Genomic DNA, 13,758 nt, shown 5'->3' with positions numbered 1-13,758 from the left:
AGGTATTCCAGGTAGGAAGGGCTTAGCTGCGGGAAACTGGAGACTTGCGTCTTGCATGGTTGCTGGAGAGACCGGGGAAGCAAAGTTCAGGCCAGCGGCCACCAGAAGGTGGGTGATTGACAGGAGATCCCTAGGACACTGCAAAGGACCCCAAAATGTCAGCAGTTGCTGCCACCACCATCCCCAGTAGCCCACGGCTCCCCGGCATACAATGCTCAAGTCTAAGTTTCACCCAGGCATCAAGCTGCATCGGCCACCAGAGAAGGCCGGCTGTCCCCCACCCCCCAATTCTTGCAGGAATGCCTCACTGGTGGACTCTAACTTGAACTTACACAGGCAAAAGAATCCTGAGAAATGCAGTTCCAAGCTTGTCTTCTGACATGCAGGCCATCAAAATGTGTGGCCGTGACACCAGGGCACAAGACACAATGCGCTTGTTTTCACATCCACAAACCGGGGAGAGCAAAGAAATTTCATCTGATGAGCCAGATCGTGATTAATTGGTGATGGTGGTCTGGAGTGCTGGGTTGGAAATAATTGTGAGGTTGTATCTTGGCTCAGCAGGGAAAGGTGCTATGATTGATTAGGAATGCCTGTCACGGGTATAGTAGGAAAGTGGAGAATCGTATGCAACAAATTTGCAATGGTGCTCTCAATTAATGATTGGGAGACTTTCTTTTTTTTTAATTAATTAATTCATTGTGGACACAGAGAGAGAGAGAGAGAGAGAGCGTGGAGGGGAGGGGCAGAGGGAGAGAGTCTGAAGCAGGTTCCAGGCTCAGCACAGAGCCCAACGCAGGGCTCGATCCCATGACCCTGAGATCACCACCTGAGCCGAAACCAAGAGTCAGCCACTTAACCTGACTGCCCTCCCCAGGTCCCCCATGACTAGAAGACTTTCTAAAGTCACTGCCATTGGTATCTGTTCCTCTTTCCCTCTGTCAAATGTGTAAGTTATAACCATCTCTGTGTGGGGGACACAGGAATTGGAAGAGCTGGTGACAAGTAAGGAAGGGACATGGGGAGCCTGTGAGGTCTCCAGGCTCCCCCAAACAATGCTCTGCACAATCTATACAGTCAACTCCTCAAGGCCATCTCATGGTCAGCTATTTTATCCCTACCTCTACTAACCTCCACCCCCCACCTGACTTCATTTCCAAGTTTCTAGGCCTGTCTCTACTAGGTCTTTATCACGTCATCTAAGAGAAACTTCCATCTCTTCTCCCGTGAATTACTTCCCCTCTCTGCACCTTGGCTTCCTCATCAGCATATTCAGGACCTGGGTTGGATCTGTGGTTTGCCCTTGGTGTATTTAGGAGCCTGGGGTGTTCAGGAGGAGAAAGTATGGAGGAATGCCCAGGCATGCTGCTCTGGGAGACACTCTACTTTTATCAGTTTTAGATACTGTGACTTTGCTTACGATGTCACTTGGGAAAAGATGCAGGGTGGAGGGAGGGGGGCCTAGTCCTGCTGCTAGATAGACAGACAAATCGATAAAAAGCTTGAGAACCTCTGGACAGGTCCTCTTCCAACGTCATTTCCAAATGTAACTTTCCCTGGTGCTGCCTGGTTTGTTTGCCTCTGCAAACACCAGCCCCTTTTCTCTCCCCAGCTCCTTCTCTCTTTTCTTTCTCCATCCCCTCTCTGCCAAAGATAGGAACTGCAAAGTCTCCATCTTAACTTCCAAACTTGGGCTGAACTTGAAACCAAAGTTAAAGCCTGGTTCTTGTCATTAGGAGATGCTGTGAGGTCATGAATAGGAGAAGGGGAAAATAAAATCAATATATTATTTCCCTCCTTTTCCAAAAAACCTGATGCTATTCTTTTTATAGCTGAAAATACATGGAATCATAGAAAATTTAGAACTTGATATCCTGGAGTCAAGAGGTACTCTGGCTTTTCCCTTGCCATACATTGCAGTGCAAAATTTTGAGAAATGGGAACATGCCGCTTTGAGTTGTCATTGTTTTTAATGACACCGCAATTACTATCTGGTTTTTTATCATTGTTTTTTTTAAGGCAGGAGGAACCGTTCAAATAGGTTTTTCTGCTCAAAATGTACTTTGGAGTTCCATCTTGGGGAATAAGAGCCTTTTTGTTCCTCTTCCTACTGAAGTTTCACTTACTTCTCACTAATACTATCTCTAGAAGAGTCTGAGTCAGCCAAAAAATATGTCCATTCAGGAAAATGACAAGTTCATTTTCATTATTCCCTGCTGGAGGCAAAGGGGCAGCTTTGCGGAGTGTCCTGGGTGACTTGTTTGAAGAATGGTAGGTCGAGCCCCCCCTTCTGCCCCTGCTCTGTAGGGTCCTCCTGCGCCAGGGGCTTGGCTTGAGAAGGGGGTGGCTGGAACCCTGCCCACCCCACCAGCAACCCCTGTCCAGGCCAGCCTAACACAAGCCCCCAACAAAAGCCCTTCGGTCCCAGCACAACAGAGAGAGCCCTGCTAAGGCTAGGGCTGAGCATGCGCACATCTCGCCAGCTGACTGGCTGGAGCCTGAGAGGCAGCGCCCTCTCCCATTGGTTGGTTCAGATTAGCTTCCCAGCAGGAGGGAGCGGGGCTGTGGTCCCCAAATGCCCCTGCCTCACCTACTCTCTGGGATCCCGGTTCCCTCACCAAAAAAGAGCCTGCCTGAATTTCACCTATGCCTGGCTCTGGAGAAGTGTTCTCAGAATTAACTTAAGCTTCTGCGTCCTTCTGGCCAGGGAGCGCAGTGGCCTGCATTCAGGAGGAAGTCCCCTCCCCACCCCCTCCCGCCCTCACCTTTCAGAGAGCCCCTTGGCAGCTGAGGGTCTGGGCACAGGGCAGGAGGATGTGCCTCAGCACAAGAGGCGGGGAAGTCAGGGACATGTCCCTTCTCACCAGCTCCAGGTTCACCCAGGGTGGAGCGGCTCCCCAGAGGGCAGGAGGGGGACCTTGGTGTCCTTTCTGGAGAAGAGTTGAGAGCATGAAGCGGAGCGTGGCATGAAGGGAATTTGTTTCAGGGGCAGGAAAGTTGACCTACCGAAATAAGCACATCCTCTGCACCCTATTTTCCATTTACTTTGGGAGGATTTCCTAAGACAGCGAAGCGTGTGTCGTATTACCAGGGCTTTCCTGGTCTCCTCTCAAAACACAGTTCCCCCTGAGGGCCATAGTAAGACTCATCTTATAGAAATGGACTCGTCATCGGAGCACCTGTGTGGCTCAGTAGGCTGAGAATCCTACTCTTGATTCGGCTCCAGTGATGATCTCCGAGTGGTGAGATAGAGCCCTGCTTTGGGCTGGGCAGTCAGCATGGAGTCTATTTGGGATTGTCTCTCTATCCTTCTCCTGCCCCTCTCCTGGCTTGTTCTCTCTCTCAATTAATTAATTAAAAAAAAAAAAAGAAAATGGATACCTCGTTAATCTGGAGAAATGACTTACTTTTTTTTTTAATTTAAAGATTTTATTTTTTTGAAAGACAGAGATCACAAGTAGGCAGAGTGGCAGGCAGAAAGAGAGGAGGAAGCAGGCTCCCTGCGGAGCAGAGAGCCTGTTCTGGGGCTTGATCCCAGGACCCTGAGATCATGACCTGAGCCAAAGGCAGAGGCTTTAACCCACTGAGCCACCCAGGTGCCCCAGAAATGACTTACTTTTGCCCAAGAAGGAGTGATGGGAGGGTGGGCACAAGCACACACGGTCCAATAGAACTTTCCATGATCACGTCCGGTAGAACTCTCCATGAGAGTGTCCAATAGAACTCATTTGTGCAGTGTAATACCACATGACAATTGAGCTTGAAACATGGCTAGTGTGATTGAAGAAATTTGTCATTTAAATTTAAAACTATGCTGGCTAGGGTCTTCTATATCGAACAGGTTGTTCTAGAAAATCTAATTAGGAAGAGACCTTAGATACTCTTTGGTTCAGGGGGTCTCACCAGTTGGCATATCTTATTGGGCTCTCTGGGAAGCATAGTTTGCAAAAGCCTATGCCTTATGATTCTATGTTTGAAAAACAAAAACATTCTTGTTTTGTATAATACAAAACCTTCAGGAAAGTTGGAGTTTTGTGTTTATCAGAAGGTAACAAATCTTTGCAGTGTAGTCTTACCCTTTCCTATGACAGGCTCAGCCCCGGAAAGAGGAAGAGATTGTACAGGCTTTCAGGATGACACTGATTTCTCCAGGGTGACCTGTTTTCATCCCAGCAGGCCAGGAAGAGTGGGGTCTGTTAGGTGACAGGGTCCTGAATAGTGCTGCTCTCTTCACGTCCCAACGGCCTTGAATATATGGAAATATGTGGGTGACATTGATAGTGGTATTTGTTCTGAGTGCCCACCAAGGATTGTTCTGCATCTTACAGCCCCAGCCCCAATTTTCTCAGGTCCTCGCTGGTCCCGTGTAGTTCACAATCTTCCATGGTGTCCTTCGTGGCCTTCTCAGGCCCAACCTCCCCCGCCCCACCCACTTTCACGCTACTATGGTGGACGGAAGAGTGGCCTTCCAGACCCTTGAAATCTGTGACTATGTTACTTTCATGGGAAGAAGGATCCAGAAAGTGTTACTAAGTCAATGATCCTGAGATGGGGAGCTGAATCATTTGGGTAGCCCAGTGGAATGACAAGGGCCCCTGCGAGAGGGAGAAGGAGGCAGGTCCTTAGAAGAGCCAGTAGAAGGAAGTGTGACAGTGGAACAAGAAGTGGGAGCAATTGGAGACGGGAATCACGAGCTGAGGAGTGCTGGCAGCCTCTAGGTGCTGAAAAAGGCCAGGAAGCAGGTTTTCCCCCTGAAGCCTCTGGAAAGAACATGGCTCTGTTGATGCCTTGTTTCAGACTTCTGACCTGTAGAACCATAGGAAAACAAATCTGTGTTGTAGAAGCCACTAAGTGTGTAGTGATTGCTTCCAGCAGCAATGAGACACTAAGGGGCGGCCATTTGGCACGGGGCGGGGAGGGAGCTGCTGCAGTCAGCGGGTCCATGGACGTGAAAGAAATGGATTACACTGGCTTACTTCCTCCAGATCCACTTTGCTTCTGCTGTTCCACTGCAGAAGGGGGGTCTCTCCTCCCTCTGGGTAGGTTTCAGACCCTTGGATAGCTTCTTCTTCAGTGGACCGGTTTCTCTGTCCCTTGAGTCTCCAGAGAAGCATCATCCTGTGTTTCCTTTGCCTGTCTGCCAAGAGGCCTCCGTCTACTCAGGCAGATGAGATTTTCCAGGATTTGTCATCAGACCCCAGAGTTCCCTCTTAACCCTTAACTTTCTCACTCTCTTCTTCGTCATCTCTTCTCTCCATCCCCTCAAAAATCACTCAGAGGCAGACAGAAACTCAAGCCACAGTGGGATTCAAATTTCTAGTTCCAGTCAGGAAACAGGAATGAGTAGAATCTCCCTCTTGTCCCTGAAATGACAAAAGCCACTGGGTCACTCCACCTATCCATGTTCTTACAGTGTGAGCAGATCCCAAAGGCAGATCTGTAGGCAGGCCCTACTTGCTGCCAAGAAAAAGGACTGGGTCCCAGGCCCCATCTTGATGTCCTCAGGGAGCCTCCTCCAAATGCTCCAGAGAATTTTCTCCCTAGCACAACACTCACCATTCACCAGACCAGGAACCCACACCTCCAAATAAGATAACAGTTGTTCCTTTGTACAAACCCCAGGTTTTATGTATACTCATTGATTCATTCTACCATTGAACATTTTCCTAGAATTTTCTGGGTGCCAGACACTGTGCCTAGCTGCTGGAGAAACATATCTGCCAGCTGAGGCAGTGCAAGCCAAGTTCAAAGAAACCATCTTGGATGTTTTGACAGATAACAACACAGAAGAGCCACCCAGCTAAGCCCAGTCCGGATTGCTAAATCATAAGAAAATAAATTGCTGTTGTCTGGGACAACTAAGCTGTAGGGTAGTTTTTTGAAGAGCAACCTTTCCCTGAAACATTCCCAGACCTCACCCCTACATAAGAATGGAAGGTTTGTCTTTCTTTTTCAGATTCTCTCTGATGCCTTGGCCCAGCTCTCTCAAGCCCTTGTCGGTCAGCTGCTGGTAGTTCTGAAACAGACAGGTTAGAATGTCACTGTGAGCACCTGACCAACTAGTTCTTTGTGTGGCCAGGCGTAATTAAGTAATCAGACATTTGTGAGCCTCAGACAAGGGCTGCCATTGATCTTTAGGCTCCTCCTTTAGTGAGAAGCCCTTGGAGCTGGAGCCATTAAGGTTGGGCAAGGATGACTCTATGGCCATCCCAGGCATAGAGACCCACCTCATGCTTTCACTTATAGGAGATGCCCTGATCCTATGGTTGTCATGACAACAGGACCAGTCATCCCTTAAATGCACAGGCCAAAGGATCTTTTCATACCCTTTACACTCCAAGGACCAGAAGACCTCAGCATTGTGAAGTGTGGGTGAGGCAGGGACAAACAGAAAGAATGATCCTTCCATTTTCTCAGATTTCTCCCACATGAAAGTGGCAGCACTCTGAGGACAGACCCCAAATGCATTTGTCTTGGATGAACAATGTAGAGGAAGTTAACAATTTCACCAACACTTACATGACTGCGGATGGGCCCACAAGCCATCGTGGGGCAGACTTGCTGTTCAGAAATGGATCACATGAGGGGTATACATGAGTTGAGTAGTAGCCACTGCCATGCCCATCCTCAAAGGCTCTTCCTCCCCACATCACACCTCTTGGTATGTAGGGCTGGTTGCTGAGGGTAATGTAGGCAAATTAGCAAAGGAACCTTCTGGGAAGAACCTCCTGGGTCTTTTTGAAGTCCATTTCTCAGATGCATCTGATATATCTGGAGAGCCCCAGATAACTTAGTGGACAGGAAGTATAGAAAAGACACCTAGGCCCTGGAAAAGTCAACATGAAGAAAGAGAGAGCTGGGGCTTTGGGGTAAATGACCCTGACCCGACCCTGGAAAAAGAGGGGGCCTCAAAGGAGATTTCTCATATATAAGGGGTGTCATGAGAAATCACTGAGAAACAAACAAGAAGTAACCATGTTCTCCATAGGCTGGAGAGGTATATCACCATAGTTACAAGAAATCATACATTTACTGTAGATAAGGCCAACTGGATTATTGCCTTATCCAGTAAAGAATTCAATTATTTAATTCAGTGAAAATTTATTTGTGAAAGCTTGGTGACCACAGCTAGGAGGAAAAATGAGAGAAGCAAAGAATTAGTTGTAATGTGACGTGATCAGTGCAGAAACAGAAGGATATACAGGGATGACTGGGTGGCTCAGTTGGTTAAGAAGGATATACAGGGGCCAGACACTGCTCTGAGGAGGAAAGCAGTGACAATTTCTGGGGCTGTCCAGGAAGGCTCCCAGGAGGAGGTGAGCAATGAGATGGGTTTTGAAGGGTAAATGGGAGAGTTCATTAGGGCAAAAGGTGGGGGTTTTCTTCAATGGTTGGCACCCTGTGGTTTGTGGATGGGTCCACTTGGCTCGGAGGTAGAGGAACAAAGCCAGCTTTCCACCTTCAGTTTCCAATAGATAGTTGTGTTGGTTTGAAGCTGGGTGGAGCTGAGCTCTCAGATTCATCATCAGCTTTGAAGATGACAGCACCCACCGGGGCCCTGGCATGAAGCAACCTCAGAAGTCACAAGGGCCAGTGAGATTGGCCAGTGATAGAAGTTGTGTTTTTCTCTGAGTCTTTGTACATGGAAGGAACCAAGAAAGAACAAATAGAAAACAAATCTGCTCATCAGCAACTGTAACTAGTAAGACTCCAAATGGTGGTGGTGCTGGCTCTCCCCGCATCTGCTAGAGAAGTTGACTTGACTTCGCACAAGGGCATTCATCCCCCAGTGTGGCTCTCTCTGCCTGAGCCCTGAGGCCGAGTTTTCAGTTCTGAAACCCCATTTGTGGAGATGGCCTCTCTAGGAAGCTGATGCCCACGGTAACCCCTTTCCTTACTCAACAGAGCAAAACAGACTGAACCTCCAGCGGGTTGACCAACACAGGTCTTGAGCAGAGACTCGAGTCTTCTGGTCTATAGCTGGTCCCACCTCCGAGAACCCACCTTTGACTGTGGAGGGCTCCTACTGGGTTTCCATTGGTGGGTGCAGCCCTGAAGGAAGTATCACCCCTTTTGAAAAGAGCAGATGTCAATCTTGTCACTTTAAATTACCTTCAGCCAAGAGGGACTGACAGAAACATGACGCCGAATGAACTATATTTGACTGATATTCTGTCAAATATCGCATGGGGTTGTGATCCACAACTTTTCCCATCTGCTGCTCTGGTCTGAGTCACTGAATGCACAATAGCATAATTACCATATCTTGTTCGGGTTTCCCACCATCGGATCAGAGCACGTGAATGTGAAATGTGCCCACAGAAAAAGGAAGCCCTGGTGGGGTGGGTGTGAGGGCAAGGGGATCCCTTGGTTCTTCCCTTGGGGAGAGCCAGTGAGGGGAGGGGGCTGCCCTGGAAGGCGTCCCAGCCCTCAGCAGGGAAGGTGCAGAAACAAAGGAGGAAGGTGGAGGACAGGAGTAACGGAGCAGGATTAAGATCACACAAACCTGCAGCCCTTAGAAACTGGCTTAATCCATTTTATAAAGAGTTGGGAGGGTTTTTCGCTCTGTGAATATAATACCTTGCACATCTGATCAGCTCTTTTCCCAGAACATTTCAAAGCTCTCTGCAAATACAACAGAGTCTCCTTAGATTAGAGCATGGCCTATTATTACCTGGCTTGGAGACACCCCAGGTCAGCGGGTCACCTGGGGCCCTCTGAAATAAGACAATTCTCTACAACAAAAAGCCTGGTGTGATGTGGTTTGTCTAACTAGTGGTTTTCTAACTACATGAGTCATGGGACCCTTTAAAAAAAAAAAAAGCACATAGCCTAAAGGTAAACTCCTAATTCAGAACAAAGTATAGCTATTCTGGTTAAAGCAGAATTGGGGTGTGAGGGGGAGCAGAGATGGGTCCACTGGACGCCCCCACCCACCGAGTCCCAGGACTTCCCGGCCACAGTCATGCACCCACCCCCAAGCACGGGTAGGTTTTCTATGAAGCTGATGGAACTTAAGTTACTTTATGGTACCCTCCAAGACCAGGTACCTCATTTTGTTTCACTTATTTTGTGTTGTTTTTATAAGGAGGGGCCCCCACGTGACATGTTTCACGTCAAACTGAGTGCCAGGTAACTTGAGGTCTTTTGTGCAAGAGCGATGAAGGATTTCAAGATGGCGGCAGCAGAGTGTTAAACCAGGCACAGGGCCCTCCTGAGACCATGGGGCCTGGTGTGTATGTCCAGGTGGCACGCCCAGAAGCCAGCCCTGACTCCATGCCCTGCAAAACCGTGCATCTGCCCTTTTCTCCAACTTTCTAGAGAAATGCCAATAGTTTCAAAGGCACCCCCAGTTCCCCTGAGCGTTTTCCTCCATCCTAGCGAGTCAGGATTGTCAAGCTCGCAGCCTTGCGGGCCTGAGGCTCCTCCCGGGTGCAGGGCTGGGCCTCCTGCATCTTATTTTCCCCTAGAAGAAAGGCCTTAAGATGAATGACTGCAATTGTAAACTAGAAACTAGAGCAGACCAAAGAATTTGTTAGATGCTCGGGGATTGGGACTGGAGCGGTGTTTGGGGAAGTTGTGGCTCGATCTTAAAACCCTCAGAGTATCAGACAGAGTCGTTTGAGGGTGCTCCCTGAGGGCCTGCGCTCATCCACACCTTGCCTAGTTTCCCCACGATCCTGGGCTGTGGTCTCATTGAAAACGTGTCTACAGAATAGATACAGGGTCTGTCCCAACTAGACAGAGAGCTCGTGGTCTTGTAACTCGGCGACACTCACTACAAATGACAGACCTTTGTACGTTTCTTCCCCTGCTTAACAGTTCTTCTTACCCCCTTCTTTCATCCAGGCCCCATCCCCATGCCAGAGCCCTGCTCAAATGTCCTTTGGGTGCCCTGCCTTCTGATGAAATAGGCTGCCCCCATGGGAGGGAAGGAGGGTTGTCCTTGGAAAGCGCAGCTTGATGCTGGATCGCCAGTTAGTGATGGTACCTGCAGGGTCTACCCAGGAAACAGAAGCCCCTGATGGACAGAAAGCAGGTGGGCTTGACTGCAAGATGCAACAGCTGAGAAGCCAGCCGGGAGTCTCTGAGTTCTCCTAGGGATGAACAGCGTGGGAGAGCTGCAGGACCGTCGGCCGGAGGGGCAGAGGTCGGCAGGGAGGTTAACAGGCTGAGCAGGTGCATCTAGGCAAAGCCGCATCCACAGCATCTGTGCAGAAGAGCTGGAGCCGTGGAGGAAGAGGAGATGGACAGTGGTCCTTCCTTACCGCATCCTCTCTCCCTCCAATGCCACCCCAGCCCTAACCCAGTTCCTAACCCCGGAGCCGGTGTGGGAGGCACAGCCTGCAGGGGCCAGCCCCTCTGGGCCGGCAGAGCAGAGACAGGGCATGGAGAGGACCTAACGACCAGCGAGCCCTGGATTGTGTGTGGAGTATCATGGAGATGCTGCTCTGGGGAAGATGGGGAGGGCCATCTGAACTCCAACACCTCTGGGAACCTTCCAGCCCCGAAAGGGAAGCTTGATAGAAACACTTCACTTTTCTCAACAACTCACATGAGCATGGCCTTAGAAATCGCGATTTTCATGCTCAGGAAGATGACAGTAGAAAATCTTTCCATCGGATATGTAATGTCCCATTGGGTTAATTTCTTTTTATAACTTAGGAGAAACGTGTTTTCTGACTTGCAGATTCACTTCCTTTTAGGAGACAATGAGAGTTATATAACCTATTATGTTTCCCTTTTTGCCTTAGCAGCCAGGAAGCTCTAAATTAAATTTCAAACTTCCTAAATACAGGTTTTCAATTATATCTATCCTCTTCTGCACATCTTTAAAAAACCCACAATGTCTAATTCAACCCTCTTATTGATGAAATTTCTTTTTAAGACTTTACTTATTTATTTGCCAGACAGAGATCACAGGTAGGCAGAGAGGCAGGCAGAGAGAGAGAGAAGCAGGCTCCCCACTGAGCAGAGAGCCCCATGCGGGGCTCGATCCCAGGACCCCGGGATCATGACCTGAGTTGAAGGCAGAGGTTTTAACCCACTGAGCCACCCAGGCGCCCCTGATGAAATGTTTTATAACATAAGACACCTCAAATACTTTTAAAGAGAAAAAAAATACTTTTAAAGAGCAGATAAACCTCTGCTTCTTTTAAATATAAGATGATCCCAACAGTTCCTGCCTCTAATTCTCCCTCCCATTTGGTCCCTGTCCGTTCCCCCTCCCCCACAAAACTCCCTAGTGATTTGTCATTTTCCCACGTTGAGAAAGCCACAGGCCCTTCCCACTTCTCCATGGCACTCTCTAACTCTTAAATTGTCACTGTATGTCTTTCACTTCCCTCTACACTGCCCTTGGTGGAGATTTCCTCTCCAGCAGGGCATGAACCCTTCCCAGGCACTGCCACCATCACGGGGCCCACTAAAGAGGAAGCCGAAAGCCTGGACAGAGAAGTGAGGACCAGCGAAGGTGGCGGGCTGGCGTGTGGGCATGGTGGGCAGCCCTCGGAGGCTTTGGGTCACTGACCCCGTCTGGATCCAGCTCTGCCACTCACCTGCTGGGACCAGCGAACACCTGTTGTGACCACCAGTTTACCAGCACAATGGTCCTTCCCCTGCTTTGGGTAACAGCACCCTAATTTTTTCCCTAGGAATTACTCCTCTTCCGTTGCCTCTGGGCTGCATGGGGTTGACTTTCCAAATGGCATGCCCTATCTGCCCAGGAACATGGTCAGGTGACCCATCTAAACCCATGAGTCTGTCTTCTGAGAGGGTACATTTTGAGTGGGGTGACAAGCCGGAGCTCAGACACCGTGCCTACAGTCCCCAGTGAGCCCCAGTGACCCCAGACAGCTCCCACCACCTCCAGCCCCAAAGCGGAACTCCTCCCTGCCTCTCATGCCTGCATGCTTGAGTTTTCTTTGTTTTTTTAAGAATGAGTTTCTGTTGGGGTGCCTGGGTGGCTCAGTGGGTTAAAGCCTCTGCCTTCAGCTCAGGTCATGGTCCCAGGGTCCTGGGATCCAGCCCTACACCGCCCCGCCTGCCTCTTCTGCCTACTTGTGATCTCTCTCTGTCAAGTAAATAAATAAAATCTCTTAAAAAAAAAAAAAAAAAAGATTGAGTTTCTGTTGTGGCAACCCTCACACCCCAAGAGATACCAGGCCCCATTCTGGGAAAGTTGTGTAACCTCATTGAGCTCCAGATTCTCCATGTGTGCAATGGATACCAGTGCACCCATCATGGGGAGAGGAGTAACACACTCAGTCCGTCATGTGTGTTCCAGAGATGTCATCCCTCCCTCCCTGTCCAGCAGAACAGATGACCTTCAGCAGGTGATGGGAGCTGCCCCCGTTGCATGCTCAGCGAGGGCTAAGCGTCAGTGGTCATCTCCAGAGACCTCATGTTCTCTGCCTCTCTGCTTCTCAAGGAATTTCTCAGGATCTCCCCAAAGAATAAGCAATGGCTTGCCCATTCCAATGAGGGAGAAGCAGGACTTTGAAAAAACTTCTCATGAGGAGTGAAAACATCAGATTCTCTAGCGGTGGTCTTTGCTGAAAGTCCTGGCCCAGGCTCCTCCCCAGCAGTGCTCTATGCTTGGTGGACTCCTCCCTCCATAAACCTGCTGCCAATTCTGTTTTCAGAGCGTACGCACAAGCGGACTTGGCTTTGAGAACCTGCTGTTTCCTATGATGCCTCGCTCTTGGTGGGCCCTGAAGAGCCTTCCATCCTTCAGGAAGACTTGGTGATCCTGGAGCTAGGTGTGGCCGACATGCACAGCTGTCTCCCTGGGTCCCAGGCTCCAGAGAGCGCTGTCTCAATGATAAGAGTGTGAGCTAACTAGTGAGACTCCCAAGCCCACGGTGGACTCCACGGAGAACCAATGGCTTTTCCAAAGAGCTGGCCACAGAGTCTTCTGAAAATAATACTGGTGCTATCGCTGCTGTTGACGGCTTCATATAAGGTAGAAACGAAGTTCATCAGCCTTACTTTACAAACGCAGAATCAGGCTTAGCAATTAAGAAACTTGACCGAGGTCGCATGGCTATGAAGGAATAGAGAAAGAATCTCAGCCAGGTCAACAGGAGCGGGAAGCTGTGTTCTTCACCGTTATGCTCTACTGCGTCCCCCATACTCCCAGGGGGAGGCCCACTGGGTTCCCCACTCACAGTCCCCAGGTGGCCACCAGCCACCTTGAGATCATGGAGAGTAAAGAGAACCGATTTCTAATTCTGCGGCTTAGTGGCTTTGGAAAGTGGCGTTTGCTCTCTTATTCTTGATTCCCTCCTCTGTGGAGTAGGGCACAGGACCCCTCCTCTACCTCGGTGGGATGAGATCATCTACAACATTCTCCACAGAAGCGCTGTGACAGGCGTTGCGCTGTGGACCTCCAAAGAGTCCTGCTAGGACTTTTTTCCCACGTCACCTTGGGCCTAAAGATCTTCTTGCTTCAGCTGGGAAGGGGTTGGAGAAGCTGGAGATGGATGGGAAGCCCAGGCCTCAAACCTCCTGCCCCGTCATCCCCGGCAGACCCGGTGACCACAGCATTCCCTCTGCCCTGTTCTGGCAAGCCGAGTGGCTCCCCTCACACACCCCATGGCCACCTCCTCATTACAGAACAAAGGAACCTGGCTCTTTCCCTCCAGTCCAGAGAGGGTTCCTAATTGGCTTTCCATTAAAGAGAAAATAGACTACTGTTTCCACCTCATTATTTATGAGCCTTTCTGGAAGTGCATTTCCATGCACTCTGGGATTACT

This window comes from Mustela putorius, unplaced genomic scaffold, assembly GCF_011764305.1.
Source record: "Mustela putorius furo isolate JIRA1106 unplaced genomic scaffold, ASM1176430v1.1 tig00003909_pilon_pilon_pilon, whole genome shotgun sequence".
NCBI lineage: Eukaryota > Metazoa > Chordata > Mammalia > Carnivora > Mustelidae > Mustela > Mustela putorius.
This window is presented reverse-complemented; position numbering follows the sequence as displayed.